Source organism: Bombus pyrosoma, linkage group LG11 (genome assembly GCF_014825855.1).
Source record: "Bombus pyrosoma isolate SC7728 linkage group LG11, ASM1482585v1, whole genome shotgun sequence".
Classification (NCBI taxonomy): Eukaryota; Metazoa; Arthropoda; class Insecta; order Hymenoptera; family Apidae; genus Bombus; species Bombus pyrosoma.
In genome coordinates, this window is record NC_057780.1 from 9,173,740 (window position 1) to 9,194,110 (window position 20,371).

General features: G+C 37.5%; 1 protein-coding gene across 7 annotated transcripts in view; it reads right to left on the reverse strand.

Moving 5' to 3' along the window:
- LOC122572997 (nephrin) overlaps positions 1-20,371 on the reverse strand; it is a 473,363-nt gene that overhangs the window by 178,150 nt on the left and 274,842 nt on the right. The window contains exons 1-2 of one of the 7 annotated variants that reach the window (XM_043738806.1): positions 19,070-19,240; positions 18,467-18,602 (exon numbers count right to left, since the gene is read on the reverse strand). The exons of 5 other annotated variants lie outside the window; for them this stretch is intronic. The gene's annotated coding sequence lies outside the window, so the exon portion shown is untranslated. Of the gene's footprint in view, positions 1-18,466; positions 18,603-19,069; positions 19,241-20,371 lie in introns of those variants that run through there. One more of the 7 variants, XM_043738805.1, reaches the window with a different exon arrangement.

Genomic DNA, 20,371 nt, shown 5'->3' on the forward strand with positions numbered 1-20,371 from the left:
TAAGTAAGATTTCAATCTGAGAAACGAAATATATTCCGATGAATAAGAGTTAGAATTAAAAATTTGATCAAATATATTGACCTCTTGCACTTTGAAAATTTTCATGATACGATAGATATAATATACATATACATATATAATTCCAGTATACATTTCCAGCGGTTTTCTGAAATTTAGCGTTACCATGTCATCTTCTTGCAATTAATGAAATGACCGAAGTAAGACATTGTTTAAAAACTTTGGGTTTTATTGATTTCTAGGCCACGCGGTTTTACCATAGCTGATCATACCTAACGTGCTTTTATTTTCATGCCATTGCTGTTTCTTGGAAATCAAACGTAAATCACGTAAAAAAAAAAATTGCAAAATTTGTAAAAGAACTTGGTTAATATAACTTCTGATAAACTTAAACAAGTTTTCCTCGAATAAAAGTCAGTCGAAAAATATGGTAGACGCACCATATATCTTGTATAACATGAAAACAGTGTATTATTTAAAATAAGAAGGGCAGAAGGGTGGCAAACAGGATTAAATGAAAGCATCTTCGTCAGCGTGAGCTTATTTGTACCTCGACGAAAATTCCATTCTCAGCTGGGAGAAATAAGAAATCCCTTTATTCTCCTTTGTTACGGCAGTCGTCGTCATGGAAAAAAAGCAAAAAATATTAAAACGCCGCGCAGAAATTTTACGCAAAGCCCCGCGACCGCTGGCAAGTGCGTTTCTCGCCTCTTCACGGTTTCATTTTCCGCCTGACGAATATCCGTTCGACCCTGCTTCTGCCTCTCGACAACCGCTACGGAGAAATGATATTTCAAATATTAAAATAGACGATGGATTTTATGAACCGCCGTGAACACGACACGAGAAACCCTCTTCGTGTTTGAAAATGTCGCAAGAATTTTTAAATTTCTTTGCTGCTATTCTTTCTCTCTCTCTCTCTCTCTCTTTCTCTCTTTCTTTTTCTTAATAAGACGAATTGAAAAAACGTTAAAACGCGGTAGTTTACGTAAACCGACCTCTTTGTTCGAATTTTGAAAACGTGCCGCAAAACCACCACGTTTCCTCCTGTAAGTTTTTCTTCTCTTCATAGCTGTTTCGAGTAGATCAAAAATATCAGGAAACAAGGAATTAAATTTTCTATTTTAAGCGGTGGTTTTTAGCGTGGTTGGGTCAGCCGTCGTGTAATTAACAAGCAACCACCACGGCGATATCCTTGAAGACCTTTCAAGCTGCGGCTACCGCGAAGAAAGCAAATACGAAATTTTGTTTGATGCTATTTTACTTGGAATTTATTTTGCGAGGCGACTTTCTCTGACTTCATATCGCAGAATTCTTTTTTATTTTTATTTTTGTTTAGCATTAGCGGAAATTTCGTTACATTTACGCTCGCAAAGGAAACACATTTTCCATATAACGTAACGCTCTTCGCCTAATTATCCTTCATTAGTAAATGCACGGCATTATCTGCTAGATATCCGAAGCAGTTAATCGGCAATAATTTCGTAAAATAATTGATTTCGTTAACGATCACTTCGGTGAAACACTCGACGAAATGGAGATGCAGTTTCTACGCGTTTCGAGCGGATAAATCAAATAAATAAATCAAACACCGGAGGAAAACAAAATAGCGAAGAAACAAATACGTTTCGTATAGCCGTGCTTTTATCGATCGGTCAATTTATATGCACGATTTATATATACACTACGAGGCAGCTTTAGAGCACTTTGTATCGTGCGAAACGATTCGATCATTCCAGAACTCTACTTCATATATCATTATTTTCCCTGACTGCTTGCTCGGCGTACGCGTTTTATAAATTGCGACAAAATTATCTCAAAAACTTAGTTGGCAAAATAATGATTTCTATTTTCAAACGTCGATCAACTACATAGATATACGCAAAAAAAAGAAGTTCAAGAAGACCTCGTTTCGTCGTTTGAAGTCTCAGAAGGAATCACTCTTTTACGTTCTATCGTTTCTTTCTGTAGAAACAAGAATACATTGAGAAAACAATTGATAACCTGTACGTAAATATTCACATGCCTGTACGAAACGACAAATTCTCACGGTTAACCCCATAATTGCTACCAGAAAGCAACTATCTATGATACACATCCATTGGTACTTCTGTCCGCTCTTTCACACCCCTGTAGAGAAAAAAGAATTGTCGTTTTCACGCAACGAGGAACAAGACAGCGGCAAGCTCGAGGCATCCCCTCGAATGGCGCTTATCAGCCGGAAATCCGGATCCAATTTTTCCATGCCGCCGGGCGCCGTTTAAGACCGACAGCCATGCACTCGCACCCTTCTAACGCTTCATCCCCGGATACAGGATGTTCTGTTTGTCGTCCGATTGCCGGCTCGCGAATCGGCTTCACTAAAATTGTTAAGGACACCGAGTTTCGACAGTTGTTATTTCTCAACGATGAACTTTCTCTTTTATCTGCACTTAGTACGTATCTCTTGGATTACATGGAAAATCGTGTTACATGTTCTAACTATTTACGCACATAGGATGTTAGAATGCGCGTAAAAAATGTATGAGGTCAATGCAAACATCAAAACGATGGGAAACGTTCATGTATGAAAGTGTCGTTTCGGGCTCATTTTTCATTCATTCGCGTTTTATGTTTCTCAGAATCTTCAACCGCATCTTGTATAATTTTTATCACAATCTACAAATAGCTTTGTCTAGTTTCATAGCATCAGATGCATCACAGGGCACGTATTCTTGGCGTTTCTTATTCGTACGGTGCCAAGTCGGTGACATCTTGCATAATCCTTTGGGTATAATACAACGCTGTAGTTACTTTGGATGGGTGTTCTGACGAATGAAACACCTGAAGAGAGAAATGGCAATGCTCGTAGGAATTTATATACGCGTTTGATTGTTTTGACGTATTTTTCAGAACGTTACTTGTTGATTGTCCTAACGAATGCAAAATTTAAAGAACGACGTAGCTACTCTCCTAAGAAGCTATATATATACACAGTTACATTTGGTTATTCCGAACTGAACGTTAGTTGCTAGTTGTTCTCGTCAAATGAAACATTTGAAGTTCGAGAACCTACCTATATTTAATTATTCTGACGTAGTTAATTATTTTAACATCTGATGCGCAATGTAGCTTTGCTATAGTAAGAATTCACATATTTAATTGTTCCGACATATTCGTAACGTTACTCCAAATGGAAATACAACCGCTGCAACGACGATTTTATTCAGCACAAATGCAAATTTTTATCAATTTGTCCAATCTTTCAAGATTAATCAGGAATTGCGCCAAAACTTTTAGCGTAGCTATAATAAGTTACGTAGATACTCGTCCAGACTAACGACGAAAGGGTGAACAGCAGGCAGAAGAAGGAAGACGCGAGGAGACGGTTGAGAAAGAAGAGGGAAGTTTAAATCCATGTAAGAAGGAAGAAAGAGCTTGGTCGTTTCTCGCCGCTTATCCCGGAGATAAATGATTTCATGCTCAGCTTACGACATGTCATCGTCGAGGTACTCGTTTCTCTTCCCTCTCTTCCTTCTTCTCCTCTTGTACTCTCGTCATCCCTTGTTCTCGTCCCCTTTTCGACGCTCGTCGAACCGAGGAACGTCGATGATTCTTGTTTACGGTGACAGGTATAAATTTACGTGGAGGTACACCGTAGGAGGTCCTCCTGCGAGTCTTTACACGTTTCCGATGTTTGATTGATACTTTGGTTTCTAGAACAGTAATGCTTTCGTCGCTCATGTGTGAAAGGTTTCGACAGTGATTGTAGTTTAGCCAGGTAATGTGATTAATGTTGATCGACGTCCGGATACCTGTGATTTAGGGCTGCTGTTTACGTTCGTCTCGTGTTCCCGTCAACTAATTTCTTTCGTATTAATTAAAGAGAATTTTGAATGAAATGGAAATTCTATATGCGAAAGAAAAACACGTGAAATGCGAAAATTATGATGGTAACTGCAGAAAGAGCACTCATAGATATAGAAGTTCTATATTCAGCTCATTGCAGCTGTATTAATTAAAGGGAATGTTTAATGAAATAAAAGTTCTATGTTAGAAAGAAAAACACTCCGAATATGAAGATTATGATGGATATAACATCTGTTTCATTTTTATTCTGTTCGTTTCTGTTGTTTTAATTAAAAGGATTTAATGAAAGAATGTTTAACGAAATGAAAGTTTTATCTTTGAAAGAAAAGTACTTGTAAGTGTAAAGATTATGATGGTACGTAATAGAAAAAATAATGCTCATAGACGTAAAATTCGTTTGATCCTTAATCTTTATCTCTTGATTAGCTGCTAAATTATAAACCATATTTCCAATACGATTCACTATATTTTTGGGAAGAGCGTATATTTCAATGGAAATGAATCCCGCTTAGATAATCGAATCTTTAGATATTTTAAGACAACCTCTGCATTTTTAACGATCTCGAACGATGTTAAATAAGCTGGCAAGATCGATACGTCCAAGGTGAATGAACTCGTCTCGGAGAGAACAGAGCGTCTAGCTAACGAAGAATATGTAATTAAGTAGGTCCATTAAGAAAAACAAAAGTCATGGTGAAATTTCTATTCAAACAAGATCCGCGTCAATCACAGATAAGTTCCATTTCAAGCATTTATACAATACCTATTAATCTAAAAAAAGAAAAAAGCGGAATCTAATTTCCTATCTTTAAAGTATATCGTAATTTGTTAACATCTTGGAGAATGTGCAAAATATAATATGGGATCTATCATAGTTTCCCGCGACTCTGTCGTTTCTGCTTCGATTACGATTATCTTTACGGAAATTCAAGAACTCGTTATAGCAATCCGAAGCTTCGAAAAGCTACTAAAGTCGAGATTTATAGAAACTTGTCACTCACGATCCGCCTCGAAATAACAATAGAGATAGACAGAAGAGACAAAACTGGCAATTTCCACGGGTAGTCTAATTCGTTGGGACAGTAACGAGAAATAGATAGAATTGGAAGGGGTTGAAAGATCGCCTTCTCTTTCGTCGTGGTATCATCTAACGAAATGGAACTCCTTGGTCCTGGTATCGTTCGGAAGAAAAACAACGTCGCAAAAGCAATTACAAGTTTGAGGAATTTAATTTAGTCGACAGTGTTGTCCATGGTCTCTCTCTTTCTCTCTCGCTTGTATTTTACAAAGCTTCCTCAAAGTGTACGACACTTGCAATGACGACGTCGTTTCGAAACGAACATGCCGATAGTCGAGGAATCCTTGCACCTCTTTTCTCACCACCGAGTTTGTTGCTCTTTATCACGAGTTCACCAGCAGCAGTTTGACTCCTCTATATATTATTTTTCTATCGACTTTCGAGACCGAAATACGAAGATTCGGAGAGAAAGGTGCGCGCAAAAATTGTCAGCGGAGTTCGTACGGGGATGAAACGAGCTGAAAATTCGAGCAACGCCTCGCATTTCACTCGAGCACGTATAAATAGCGTTCGAACATTTTAAGGTTCTGTAGACAGCATTGTTCGTAGGTCTATGAAAAAGATTGTGACGTTTCTCAAACGAGGAGAAAATTGCTTTTCTTGAGATAAAAATATAATGATCTTTTCGAAGATTTATTTGCTAAATTGCCTGAGCCGTCGATGTCAAAGGAGAAATTTGCACAGAAGCGAGTGGTGGCTTCTTTGGAAGTACGTAGCAAGTCTTCTAATTGATTAGAAATTAATTTACTTTATGGATACTCTTGCTACGTATATCTACTCTTGAATATTTGAAAATTAATCATAGTAATATGGTTTTATACAAAACTTCTTGAATATATTATTTTTCTTTAAAGGAGATATGTCTTTACATATAAAAGTTTATTCTTTGAACGAAGTCACGTTAGAAAATCGACTATTTAACATATTTTTTCTATGTGATTTTCGCATTAAATCTAAGTAAAATATTGCACTTTAAATAAAAGAAGGGATCGATGTTATTTAATTTTTGCAAATACCGACTCCTACACTTTATTGACAATCTCGTAATTGGCACATCACTTCCAAAACTCGGAACTCGTATTGCATCGCGGAATCTATGAGAAAGAAACAGCAGAGTCGACTAACTAACACAGACAGAAGCCGGACGAAACTGGGTGCTCGATTAGTTCGAAAATCCGAGGTTTTACCAGCTACAAGTTCGCCAGCGAATAGAAAAGAGGCAGAGGGAGAAAGGAGAATACACGAAACGTAGCCTTAAATCTTCCTTGACGTCACGACGAGCGAATTCGTTGGTATGGCCGTGGCCCCGGGATTTTATCGGATGGAACGATAACTAAATCAGCGGGGGAAAAAACGTATTAAGGAGAACAGTAACGCGTGCAGCGAAATCGTGCAATTACCAGGATCGATCTCGCGACCGCGTTGCACACTCTGTAAATCCGTAGAAATAAAGTTGCAGCTCTGCGCGCAACGCTGCAAATGAAATCGAGCTTAACCGGCTAGGATTTTTATTTCGTTCGAAGGTGTCGCGAAACTTTGGCGTGCAGTTTCGCCTCAAATAAATAGTCGTATCGGGGATGTTAATGGAAATTACGAAACAATTGTAAACGAGGACGAGATAAAGGAATTTAAGAGCTTTGCGAATAGATGCGCAATGATTTGGAATTATCTCGCGAGAAGTTATTTTCATTTAGTCTGATTACATTTGCAGCAATCAAGGGTTTCGGATTAAAAACCAGATTTTTATGAATTTAATAAGTGAGAAGATTCAGGTAAAGTTATTTACTGTAAGGAGAAAGTATCGAATAATGCGGATCAGAGAGGAATTGAGCGAACCTCTGAGGATTTGATGGATTTAGAGCGTCGTGATGTAGGTACATTAAGTGCCTTAAAATCACGTTACTTCGTGAGAATTTAGCTTGAAAACGAACTAAAATTAAGAACGAATTAAAGCTCTGACAATTGTACAAATTTCGAGATACAAGAAGCTTTAAAAGTCGAATAATTGGATTTTTAAACACTGTAATCTAGAATATGGGGATGAAGAATAGGGGAAATTTAAGAAAAGTGAACCAGGAAATAGGATTTAGAATTGAGCGGTAATTTCTATAAAGCTTACATTTTCATTTTACCGAAGAGATAATCGAAACTGCCATATCACGGAGAACGTTTAGTATAATATTATAAATGCTTCGTATTTCCTATCTACACAGGGATAGTCGTCTAAAATTTGATCTGTTCGTTAATGGTTCTGGGTTAAGTCTCGTCGGGATTTACTGCGCAATTAACTAAAATTTACTGCGTAATTATTAATACATATTACACGGTGCAGGACGACGGTTAAAGGAGAACAAATGTCTTTGCACGTTTCGACGATATGGAAATTTCGAGAACGAGCTGCAAGTTTAATGGAACAAACACGATAACGTTGACGTTATTCCTCCTCTATAGATTACACTTCTTGCGAACTATCGCGTGATAAAATTTATATAACGAATAACTTTAAACAAAATATGCTACATCTTGATACATTAATCTTCAAGAAGTGATTATATTTTTCTGCTATAAATAAACCAGTTTTCATCGTATAATGAAACACGATGAAAGATTATTCGATTACACGACGATAGATTATTTATTTATGTCCTTGTATTTATGCACTTTCCAAACATAGCTTACATCCTAACATCTAAATAAGTGTTTCTTCTCGTTGTATTATATTTACATTAATAAACACTGTTTTTACTGTATCATCGTTTACACGCTACGTAAATCTTAAATCTGAATTATTCGAATCGTTATAAATTAATATAAACTGTAAAAAAATCTAAAGACTGAACTATAAATCGTAAGAGACACGAAAATGTACAGCTAAGATCTCGCATAAGGTCTCAAACGTTTCATAAAGAAGGATGCGAAATTTCATTTCCAAAAAATATTTAAATAATTAACAATTCCATACTCTCTACGAGAACCAATTTCTTGAAAAAACGTATACTTTCCTTAACCCTATCATTCATTTAACAACCGAATAATGTATCGGAGAATCTTATCAACGCATCCATCATCATCGTACCAACCCGGATCTCGTTCACGCCTACGATCAAATTAGCCATTTTCATAGCCGACCATTCGCCAATTAATCACTCGATCGTTCCGTGTGCCATTCCAAACCGACTGACGTCAAACGATCGCGACTTGTCGCGTTCACCTGGTAGGACAAGGAACGGCGGACGCATTGTTTTGGTTCACCGCCGCCACGGAGTATCCGGCACACGACCCGATTCTCCGGCTCTCCTCGATCTGTCGGCCTTTTGCGTCATTGTACACACGGCCGGTCCCGTGTTACAGAGCTAGTGCCCACCGTTTTAAAGGTCAGAGCCTAAGAACACACCGATGCACGATTTCCAAACGATGAATCAGCCCCGCTTCCGTTCACCGACGATTCAACGATCCGCGTTCCCCCCAGGCCCCCGCCATTGTTCTCATTCGACACGGAAATACGCGTGGATTTGCTGTCGAGCGAGCCCGCGAGCGTACACCACGAGAACGGCAATTAATATCGTCGAAACTGAAGACGTCAACGGCAAAGCCCGTACCAGCCTGCCGTGCCTGATCATTTTTCTAACTGGCCCGTTTTTCAAAGAATTTTTGACGGTTCTTGCATGAACGTGCCAGCTTTTTGTTTCGTCGAATTGGTTTTGCTTAACGGTGCTCCCTTGGACAACGCGGAAGTTGGGACACCGACTGTTCGCGAAGATGAAAACATCCCCTCCCTCTCAGAAATGACTACATTACATACATATACATGATACACACACGTTTGTATTCTTCAAGTGCACGTGCATATGTCTATACGTATACATACGTACGTATTGTTATATAGGTATTACGCAATTACATTATGCAGTGAAATTATAGCTATGTACCTGGCAGACACCCACTGGCCGTATGATTATCGCCCAAATTAGGCTGTTTGTTATGTATTTGAATTTGCGAGGAATTAATTGGCACCAACGAATTCGCATTCTCTCGTCTCTCTTATTCGCCACGATGAAGGAAATTGTAAAGGTATGTTGAATAAATTGATTCGTAATGAAAGTCGACATTTTTTAAGAAAAGAATCCGCGTATAATCCGAAACCACGTTATTTCAGAGCACGTATACCGTTTTCAGATATGGTTACAATGGATGTGTATTCGGATGGACTGGTGTTCTGACGAATGCAACTGAAGACTGGAATGCGTGCCCTCGTAAAATGTATATACCTGTTTGATTACATTGACGTATTGAGTTCGTCAGAAGATATCCATTGTAACCATAACCTAACGCGTTGCCTGTCGTGAAAAATATCAGACATATTGTGAAAATAGAAGATATCGTGAAAAAAATGACACGTAAACAAATTGTGAAAAAATAGGTTTTTCCAGAAAAGTACATTCAGTGGTATTTAAACAACCTTATCGTTATATTGTTCGAGGATAAAATAATTCAGAAGGGACCGCACATTTGTAATTATTGTAATTACCTGTAATTGTATTTGACTAGAGGATAAAGTCACTAGGTACGTTCATGTATCGTTGAAATTCATTTATTCTCAAACCACGAAACGGAGAGAGTAGATCGAGAGAATGGAAAACAGAAAACAATGAATCGGAAGATATAAGAATTTCGTAAAACGCTAACGTTCGTGCTTTTTCCAAAATTGCGACTATCCAATATACGCGATGTTTCGAAATGACGCATTAAATCGCGAATCTCACGGTGGTGAAATAATTTTTGCAAATGCAATTGGTGTTACGTACATGAATCGTTATGGGTTTGAATCGAAACATCGCGATTCTCTTGCGTTTCTCCTTCGTCGAATCCACGATCTATTTCCCAGTTAAACTTGAAAAATCGTACGTACCTGAAACAAAATGAAGAAGCTTATTTTAGTAACAGTGGGAATATTCGCATAAATAAAACGGATAAAAAAGAAATTGAATAATTGTGACTGCAATCTTAACATCTAATTCCTACATAGAATTAGACTTTTACAAGTTTTACGATATACGACAAAGTTAACATTTTTCACAAACTTTTCTACCACGATGCTCTGTATTTTCACTCATATTCTAAAAATTGTTCTCAATCTTTAAACGATAATAGCACATTTAATGTCTGTTTGAAACTGAAGAACTGCAAAAGTAGGTACGAAGTGGTAGTAACGATAGGATCGTAAAACAAGTTCTAAATGGTCACTCCCGACAGAGACGTGCACTGATTGTCACGTGCTTAATGCCATTATACTCCAGCTTCCTGTTCTGTCGTATATAGCGCTATTCGCAGGAACACTAGGAGGTTGTAAATCTCATTGGACTTGCGAAGATATTCGGTGCAATGTTACGTGTCAAATTAACATCCCATGACTGCTTCAATTGGCATGATTCACTAAGACGTATTTTATGAATAACAGAATAATGTTAAATGTGTTTTACGAGTGGACTTTCACAGAAATAGAATTCACAAACGATATTAACCAACCTGTACTTGTTCAAGATTTTAATGAGACACATGTGTATGTAATAAATTTTCAAGTAGCTAATCGTTAAATGAAGGACGTATAATCTTCTGTAACATGGATTGAATTTTATAGAATCCTAAATAAAAATTGAATTCTATACAAACTTAGACTCGACTATGACTTTCTTGGTTGATTACTGGTCAAACGACATTTTGGAATATCTCGATGGAATTTGTAAATTTCTATTATGGCAAAAACACAGTTTTTCTCCTGCTACTTTTATTCTCGAGAAAATTTCACATCTAGTTTTATTATTATATTATATTATTATATTATATAATTATTTATTTGGTCTCTAAATAAATGATTATTTATCATATTTACTTTATTTAATCCCTAAATTATATTCTACTAAACTCACGTCTGAGTAATTAAAGTAACAGACAAATTCGTTCAAGACTGACGCACTTTAGTCTCGAAACTGGTTGGAATAAGACAGATCAGTTTTTAGAAACACCGCAAGACCGATTGTTCCGTGCTCGACGTTTTTCAGACGAAACAATCTTATACCGTTACGTTTTTCTTTAAATTTTGATCGATCTAACGGATGCATCAAGATTCAGGAAGCACGAGTCTGCTCGCGGATGACGTCTTCCTCTGTTAAAAGATAAAAATCAACAAACTCCCTCGAGGAAGCAATCATTCTCCCCGTGTAATATACTCCTCGTAAACGGTATTAGCTTGGCTAATTGCAAAGAAAACGAAGGAAACTTTCCAAGTAATTGTATGGCCACCAATGTTACTAATATTACTATATATGTTTCTTACAATTTTTCTTTCCAATTAAATCATTAACATTATCCATACATCCGCCATCATCTCGATATACATGTATCCTAACATCCTCTAATAAAATAAACCTGTACAACGCTAATTGTTGATATGACTCGCTTAACAATTTTTTGAATCCTATGAACTTCCATAAGACAGAAGAATATAACAGAGGCCTGTCATCGAAACATTACGATAATCGTCCCGAGCTACGCCTTTAGACGATTAACAATCAGCCAATCTGAACAGACACCAGCAGCGAGAACATTAACTCTTTCCCTTGGCAATCCTTTTGCACCTTGATAAACATTTGGAGGATAAACCGCAGGAATTCTCATCTCCGTGCCCACGATACACATTTTCCAGCTGGGGAAACCGAGCGCATTTCACCTTGGCCGAACAATTTCCGCACGCCGATATCGGCAATCTTGAGCGGTTCGATCGTTGCGCGGAAGCTCACGCGTCACAAATCTCCGTTTTCTCTTTGCTTATTTTTACTCCTTTTCTTCCGTCATAATCTCAGAAGAACGGAAACACGGACAGGCTAAGGTAGGATTATTTAGGTCAGAATGATAGATACTGGAAGCGAGCTAAGCAATTTGTCTTGAAATTGATCGAATCCGGTTATGAACAACTTTTGATCTAGAAATATCCATTAACATCATTAAGCATGTAATAAGTATTAGATATGATACCACTGAATATTGCAATTTCTCGATGTAATGGATAATCGATTGTTCAGATACTTCTCAGATCTATGCGAAATATATACTTGTACTAAATATAACAATTTTTGTATGTACCCATTTTCGGATTTGAAACATTACCAGTATAATCACGCAAGCATAATCCAATATCCTTACGGTGTTTAATGAAATTTCAAAATTCTTCGTATAACATACGTAATATATTTATAAAAGGTATCAACGAGTGTACTACTTCCTTGAGCCTGTATATGTCCCCTAAAACAGGGAGGTTTCAAACGTAGAAAGAAATTTCGGATACCCCGTTACTTCTAAAAAATTAGAAATTTTTCTGCTTATATCTAAACGAAACCAAAACGAAACTAAAAAATGATAAAAATGCACGCAGGAAAGCCAATATTTGAATTAAAACTAATCATACAAGTAATAATGTCTACGTACTTAATTACGTATTGTTCATGCCTCGACAGAAAGAGGGAGATAGATAGATAGCTGATAGATAGATAAATAGATAGAGAGAGAGAGAGAGAGAGAGGAAAAGAAGCTTCGTCCTTCTGTTTGGTCGCGAGCAATTACGAGCAGCGAAACCGTCTCGAAAAAGCAATTCTGTCCGTGCATCGGGACAGCCCCCGTAGTCGGTGTAAACAGCGAACGGAGTTATTAGAGCCCCGTCATTTCCGCGACCGAACAATCGCGGTCCCACGCTCCTTACGCGCTGATTTGCGCTCCACGAGGCTCGCCCGTTCACATCCTGCGATTCAAGGCGTTCATTTCCTTCCCCTTTTTATTCCTTCTCCGGTCTCTTGCTCCTTGATCAGCGTTAAGTCCAATCACCTGTCGTCTCTTAACTGGTCCCAATCTGTAGAGTTCTAACGCGAGATAGAGAGCTTCGTTATCGTGATAAGCGGTGACTGTGGTGACGATAACGATATCAAAGGTGAAGATTGAATGGAATAAGTTCCGTGGACGATGATAGGGGATGGTTGTGGTTTTTATATGCAGACGAATTATCCTGCCGTGGAATATATGTCATGGAGGGGAGGTATACATATCTGAAAAAAATTTGCTTATACGTAAAAATCATGAAATTTACATATCGTTAGAAATATAAAGATCTGTGCGACGAAAAAATTCAACGTAGAATGAGGAATTAATTTCTGTAGAAATTTATAGATTTTCATTGAGATAGTTATCGCGATTATCGAAGAAAATTGTTGCAGCTGTTACATTTAAGAAGATTAATGAGAAACCAGATATTGTTTGACGTTTCGAAAGGTGTATTAAAAAAAGCAGTGTTGAAAGCATGCGCGCGTGCAAGGAATCATGATAAAACAAACGAAACACACGAAACGTCAAAGTTAATAACGTTTTTGTGCGAAAGCAACGGCTATAGCTCGCTTCGAATTTTTTGCATTATATGCAAAACGACGAATTGCACCTGTCAAGGAGATTACCATTCGCGGAACGAATTTTAACTAGAGTAAATTTATAACAGAAAAAAGTGTCGCGATTTTTCCACATCTGTCTCTGTGAAAAGTTGATAGTTCAACTTTTAGCCCGCAATAAGATTTGAATGACAGTATCTGACATTTACGTCGTCCGAAAATCACCTAGTCAGTATAAGAAACTAGAAAGCAGATTTTATAAATTACACAAGGCGCTCAATGTAAAACTAGTATTATGCGTATGTATGAGAGCATTATGTAAACGAAAATTCCTTTTATCATTATTTCTATGAAATTATTACCGTTATATATAAGTTCCAAGTAAAATTCGCAAATTAGGTTTGTCAAAAGCTATTTCACACAAACACTACGAATCAAAATCGCAACGCTTCGAAATCCAAATCCTCCTTAAATGTTACCCGATGCCTTTCACCAGTATTCTCATAAAATCGTTACTGTTCGTTAACTCTATTCTGTCTCGAAGCGGCGCTTTCCGCTATTTCCGATACGTGTAACTTCCTCCCCCGTTCGACTGACTCTCCCACCTTCTCGCCAGTTTCCGCCCCGTCACGTGTTTCGTCGCAATTTCCGTTCCCATCTATCTCAGGTATTCCCAATTTTTCTCCGACTTGTCTCGTATTTCCTTCTGTCTGAAAATCCAATTTGATACGTCCAGTATCTAGAAATCCGATTTCACGCATTCGCCGGCTGGAACTAAACGTGTATGTCCCTTATTACGTGTCATTCGCAGCTCGGCCAACGAACAAACGTGAACCACCCCCATTTTCTAAGACGCGTTTCGTCCGATCGCATCTCTCTCGTCATCGTGATCCTGGAAAACCTTTCCGCGATCGGCGACTCTTTCTTTCCCCATTCGAATTTATCGTCATCCGTTCCCAACACGTTTCTCCGTTCTCATTCGCGTTCCATCGATCGTCTCGTTTCCTCGAATCGGCTCCAACGATGACGATTCGATTCCTCTTCAGCGACATGGGATCGGTGTAACGTTGGCTTGGGAGGAAATAAACATAGATGGAAAGATTTGACGGTGAGTTACTAGTACGAGAAAATCATCAATGTCGTTTTAAATAACGAGACAGTTCTGACACATCATGAGTATTTTGCTCTATAATTATAAGATTCTTTTAAAGCTCAATTCTATTTTCGTTAGCGCGAGGTCAATGAACAGAACAATTTTTACGAACGCCTTCATTCTTCCAACAATTCTCAAACAATAACTTTAAAAGTGCAGACAATCTTCAATCTAACGATATTCCTTTCGATAAAAACTTAAGAAAAACCAACACGTCTCCGAGAAAAAACGCAAAACTGGAAACCTCTCCGGACATCTCCTCCCGTGTCAATCTTCCCGGCACGCAATCAGAAAAATCTTCAATCTTGGAAGTCGTCTGTTCGAATTCCAGCTTTCGCCTCGTCGAAACGAGTAAACCTCCAATAACTTGGAGGAAAGAGAAGCTCTAAGAAGGAACGTGCGCAGAAGGGAAGATCGCATAGAGAACAGAAAGAGGAGCAGATTCACGTTGTTCTTATCGTAAATCCCGGTTCATACAGCTGTCCCTAACAACTTTCCTCTCTCACCTATTCGCCGAGTCGCGTCGTCGGTCCATCAAGCGAGATCGTCCTGTGTGCCGTCTCGGTCGTTTCCCCTGTGGAGGAGTTCTCCCGTCCCGTAGAGACTCCATGAATCCTCCGAGGCGTCGCAGAGCCCAGCTGCCGTTTATCATATTGCCGCGATCGCTTCGAATCGCGTTTTCACGCGGCGTTGCCCAGGATTATTCAATCTGGCCGGGAATGGCCGCACCAGGGAACGGCTTTCGAGGATTGAAAGCTTTCAGAAAGGCGAAACGAGACATCCGGCCCCGCCAGATCCGCTATCGAGGATTCACTGTCAGAATGAAATTCGAATTTGGAAGAGGGAACGCCAACTGGATTCCTCTTTTTTCGCTCTTCGTTGCCGAGCTCTTTTGTTCCCCTACGTTCCTTCGAACTAACGTTTCGTGTCACGGTCACAGAGTTATCGCGAAGACAGGCCGATTTGTTTGACTCGTTTTCTGGCACCAAAAGCGAAAACAGCGATAATTCACGAGATTTTTTCTACCTCTGCTGTTTGGGTAATATTTTTTCGCCGAGATCTCGCCATTTATCTGTTGCCCTGTGAAGGATTTTTCTTGCTTTGGTAGGGCCTGAAAAGCTATGTGTTTGTAAGGTTGAATTTTTACCCATGAATGAATACGATGGCCTTTTTCCCTGTCGTCGAGTGACATTTTGCGTGGGTGGTACGGGTTTATAATTATAGGCGTCCTGGCTTATCTGCTTCGTCATGGACGCTGAAAAGAATGATTTATTACTTCATTCGTGTATAAGAAACGTTTTGATCCTTTGGCGATAATGTTCTACCTGTTTTAACGCGTTACTATACATACCACGCGTGTTAATTTTCAGATAATTCCCATGAAACGATCGAGTGAAATTTGCTATCTTGTATAAGAAATTCGAATTATTAAAATTAAATTCGCCTCTTCTTTTTTTTTAAATAAGCGAAAATGTTTTATTAAAAATTCCGCTGATCTCTTAAAACGATCTATCGATCACCGAAGAGAAAATATGGAACACGTTGAAAAATTGCCAACATTTTAGAAAACCGGAATTACCGTGTCTCGACTGGAATCAGGGCTGGAGCAGACCGGAGCCGGTTATTTTATCATTTTCCTTCGCAACGCTCCGCCGATTCGCATTTCGTGCCGGCATCTGGAGAGAAATCCGCGATTCCGACATAAAAATTCTGGGTTCGCGCGTTCTGTCCAAGATAATCGGATTTTTCACACGTTCCTTTCGGGTGCTTGCGCGAACGGACCTTAATAAGGCGGCGGAAACAAAATAAAATTAGCTATTAATCACATTCCACGGAAATCTGTCGTGCGGATTGCTCGTCTACGTGCACCAACAAAAGTAGTAGAAACGGAACAGAGAAAAGAGAGAGAGAAAAACGGAGAAGGGAGGAAGACGAGTATGGCCACGGCACGTTTCACAATTTATCCCCGCAATTTCGGCGCTACGGCAATTATGGACGGGCATTTATAAATATTAGCGGTGGAACTGCGTGTTCCCGCATGCTGGCGTTTTCCGTGATGCATTTTTTCCCGCTGCGAAAAATCAACATTCGAGAAATACGCTCGTTTTAAGCGTCGAATACACGCCGAGTCTCTCCCTCGCGGCCAGATTTTTGGTATCCGATACAAATCCGACGTTCGGTTTCCTTCGCGTTTCAAAGAATCCAGGATTTCTTGATTCTCTACTTTCTTGATTCTTCAACTATGTGGAAATTACTTCGATTAAAAGTAGAATGGTTTGAAGAAGTTAGGCGTGTATAAATTAAAATTGTATTTGAAGAAAACGACAGCCTATGTACAAAATGTTCTATAAAGTACAGCACTAGCGAGTAGGATATGATTCTACATGAAGAAGTACGTCAAAAATAGATGGATATTTCTAAATAAGGCTTTATTTGCGAGAAAATTGGTTCGAGAGAAGAGCAAATGCTCGCGCACTTAACTCTTTACTACCTGTAATCCTATTGGTTGTTATCAATATAAGCTCTTTTATAATATTTCAGTAAAGTCGATTCACTTGGATCGTTTATATTCATTCCAGTTAATTATATAAGCTGAAACGATCCGTTTGAATATCGTCGAATAGTTTCTTTTTGTATAGTACTTATATATTTGAGCAGTATCGATATAAGATGTCGGTATCTATAAACTTATCTATTTTGAAGTTAACTTGGTATATTGTCAAGTCTTAAAAGTATTGTTTCTTTTTTTGGAATAACTCAGGTATTCGAAATTTTTCAATCGCATTTGAACCTATTTGTAATATACATAATTATACCGAGGATATTTATGCAAATTCGTCATCATATCTTTAATAGTAAAACGATATCTATTATAACGAGTACCTACCTAGATAGGCTTAGGATATTTTACATAATTTTGCATATTGTATGCATTCCGTGGATTTTTTCAATTTTAAATTTCTCACAAGTTTATAAATATCCCTGATCTGTGCATAATTTTATCTTTGAACTTTAACTTCAACGCATCTTTCATATCTGACCAGTAGTTCTAGTTCCACTTAATGCCGATGATTATAATTTTAATAGATAAGCACTTTATTTGTACTATTTTATCATTTCTTATTCTATGTTATATATCTATTATTACTCCTATCGTTCTAAATGTTACTACTTTTTTATTCTAAATAATTTCTTCAATATGAAGCTTTGATTGTCGATATTATTATTTTCGTATAATACGAGTATTAAAATAAATGAAGAGGTTCTTTTTAATGATCTAATGATACTAAGTCCATGTGCAACGATAAAACGGTAATAAAAAACGGTATCGATAATAATATCATACAAACAGTAGTATGAGAATGTCTGTATAAATTTATAACAGTACGAACACTGTTAATTTAATTCTTTGTAACTTAATCCTTATTTTATGGATGTAATTTACTTTTGAAATATCTCTCTGTATTAAACGAGCCGTGTTAAATAAAAACAACTTAGTACATGTCAGGATACAGTTGCTTTCAGTGATTTATACTCCAAAACAGCTGACACCAGTTTTATATTATCAAAATATTGTATAAACGCGAGTGGCGGATAGTTAAGATAAAATAAAAGTAATTGAACGACTGTTTGAGATATATAGATTTGACTGCAGTAAAATATGTGTCTAAATAAACCTTTTGGTGGTGATGTATAGAGCATAGAAAGGTATGCATATGATATAAGTGCATGATGCATGTGCAATGTGCATGAAAGAGATTAAAAGATCCAGTAAAAGCAGGTCAGCATTTCAGTTTTAGCTTAGATTTTATTGCTAAAAGCATTAAGACAAAACAAACAAGGAGAAGCTAAAAGTAACAGAGGAGAAAATTATAGGATAAAAATTAGTAATAAAATTATAAAAATGTAATAATACAAAGGTAGAATATACTTCAATCGTACCTTATAAATTAGTAGACTTTAAGTTGGTTTAAATAAGATTTTATGTATTCAACTTGTGTATATATTCAACCTATCTGCTCCGTATTCCTTCATTTATACCTTTGAAAGATCTCTTTGCTGGAGGAAGAAGCTTTACCTAATTTTAAATGTATCATTTTAATTACGTTAAATTATTATTAATTTATCTTTTCATATCTTACAAAAATCATTGTGATCATATAGCACACACACAGATATATATATATATATATATATATCTGTGATATAAATCTCTTAAATTTTCTTTCAGATTCTAGTTTATTCTTGTAAACATTTAAATGACCAATATTAGTCCTAACCTAAATAATGCTATAAGATCAAGCCTAAAATTATGTTTAGAACTTACAAAGGATACGTGTTCTATCATCCTGACGAACACGAATTGAATATATATATGATATATATATACAGATTCTTATGAATGTATGTATTTTATGTTTCATTCGGGAAAGATATTTCGTCAGAACACGCATTCACTGTACCTTAATCTAAAGTTAATAAATCCAACTGCAAAATTCTATTTCTCGCGACACACAAAACATTCAATGTTTATATGAAGCTCACCTTATGACGTTCTCGTTGTTCATACGTATGTATTACTTCCGCGTCGTTCGTCTAATTTCACTCCCCACGAATCTCACGCCAGTCTTTTATACAATATCCACAGTTTTTCCTCACTTCCATCACGACACATCATTCGACACGCGATTCACGTTCCACGATTCGCGACACACATTCCAAATCGTCACCATCGACTTCAATCGCTCCAAATTAACTGACGCTATAAATCAATATAAATCAAAGATGGCGGCGTATCAGTTTCAACAGAAAAACGCGGGAACGGACGATCGACAACTCTCGAGTAACATCGTGCGTATTCACGATTGCGCAGAGAACCAGCGCGCATCTCACTCAGATCGGCTATTATAAGCAAATATGATACTATTATTATAATAATTATTATAATTATTATAATATTATAAAAATTATTATAAATATGATATTATTAAGCATACAGTGGCTTACGAAAGTATCATAATTAAACGTTTATCACAGAAAACCTTTATGTATATATTGTATGCGTTACAGAAAATATTTCGTTAGCACTGTAACGAGATACGACTGTCATGATAGTATTGGTCAAATATGAAATCAATCTGAAAATGTGTGTAAAGGTTAGATACATTTATCTTAAACATATATTTCACAAAAAATTAATTAATAATCAACAGCATAAATAGTCATCGTAAACACGTAACGAGTATTAAAGACGATCCCAATGAATATATCAAGGCATGTTAACTTTCCTGACTTTTACGAAATATGCACTTGCACTAAATATCTTGTAATTTGTGTATATATTTCCAGATTTGTTTCAAATCTAACCAATACAGTCATGATAGTCGAATCTGATAACAGTACGAAGGAAATTTCAAAATGTTTCGTATATCGTATAATACATAGTATATTCATTAAATATTCGAATACTTACATGCGAAACACTGCATCGAGGAGAAAGGCACGAGAACGCGCGTTCGATGGTTCTCGGGCGACATTGTGGGTATTTGCGATTGCTCGGAAAAACTGCGCGCGGATCGTTAAGATCCGAGATTAATTGCGTACGTATGCACGGGAACGCGATGGTGAATAATTTCTAGCGCATCTATACGGCTATGCAAATCGCGGTTCGTGCACAAGCCAGGGCAAACTGTTCGAAAGTAATTCGCCAATAAGAATAACAGCTCGGAATGGCGGATATCGAAAACACGCCATCGGCGAACGTCCCGCAATTTGCATTTCTGATACGCTCGCGATACACCGCGCGATGTAGCGCGGCAAAAAAAGAGATGAGAAATTGGAAACGGT